Genomic DNA, 1,463 nt, shown 5'->3' on the forward strand with positions numbered 1-1,463 from the left:
CTCCCTCCTCCTCCTCCTCCTCCTCTTCTTTCTTTCTTTCTTTCTTTCTTTCTTTCTTTCTTTCTTTCTTTCTTTCTTTCTTTCTTTTATATGAGTACACTGTAGCTGTCTTCAGATACACTGGAAGAGGGCATCAGATTGCATTGCAAATGGTGGTTGTGAGCCACCATGTGGTTGCTGGGAATTGAACTCAGGACCTCTTAACCACCGAGCCATCTCTCCAGCTCTGGATCTAAGTTCTTACCAGCAACAGATGGATCAGGAAAAATGCTGACGAGGAAAGGAAGGACAGGCATTTCAGAGACTGGACATAACCCAAGTAAAGGTACCTGTGACTTAGCCTGCACCTGCTTAGGTTCTTGTGTATTCTGTAATCGAGGAAGGAGACACCGCAGCCACTCTTCAGGTTTCTTAGACTGTCCACTCATATCTAACTATCTCTTTTGTTCTCTGTCTTTTTTACTGCCTCAGTTTGTACACAGGCCATGACTCTTCTATGACATGTGGCCCACAGCCCTCCTTCCCTCAGTATACTCTCTAAGTCAGGTGTGTTGTCAGCTGTCACTGTATTCTTTATTCCTTCAGTCCATGTTACATTTTACGTGGTATACAGTAGAACCTATCCACTAAATTATAATAATAATTTGATTATAATCCACTAAATTTAAGATTTCCACACTATATAAACCCAACAATGCTCACTGAGCCTCTCAGCTAAACCTTTTCTTAAAATACTGTTTTTATCTTTAATTATATACATAAATGTTTGTACGTGGTACGTCCATGTGTGTGTAGTCCCCCAGGGAGGCCGAAAGAGAAAGCTGGATCTCTTGGAGCTGGAGTTAGAGGCTGTCTGATGTGGGTGCTGGGAACTGTTTTCATGTCCTTTGGAAGGTCTTAACATGGTCTTAACCACTAAGCATCTCTCCAGGCCCTAGGCTATAACTTTCAAAACAATATTTATTGTCATGTCCTCACAGACACTTATCTGGTTCCTGGCTACCAACACACAGCCACACATGCATGTAAGTCCAATTCTGAGTCTAACTACAAGGCAATCTCCTTTATTCCTACAAAGACGTTTCCTTCATTGTTTGGGATTAAAGGTGTGTACTAATGGCATGTATGTAATCCAGCCAGAGGGATTTTTTTTAAGTATGTGCCAAGGCTGAGCCACACCACAACTAGAAAAAAAAAATTTTTTTTTCAGTAAATAACACAGTCTCAGGATTCACAGTGTGAGCAACACTGTAAATGTATCAGTTTGGGCTGAATACTGTACAATCAGTTCTTTTCATTTTGACTACTTATGGCTTTCTGTAATGGTCTCTGTCAACTACAAAGAGGGATGAAAGCTACACTTCTCTTTGAGAATGAAGGTAAGTGTTTATGTGCAGGTAGGGCATTACAATGGATCAGGAACGTGGTGGTAACACCACATTCTTCTCCAAGCCCCATGGTCT

This window comes from Mus pahari, chromosome 6 (assembly GCF_900095145.1).
Source record: "Mus pahari chromosome 6, PAHARI_EIJ_v1.1, whole genome shotgun sequence".
In the NCBI taxonomy this organism is placed as follows: domain Eukaryota; kingdom Metazoa; phylum Chordata; class Mammalia; order Rodentia; family Muridae; genus Mus; species Mus pahari.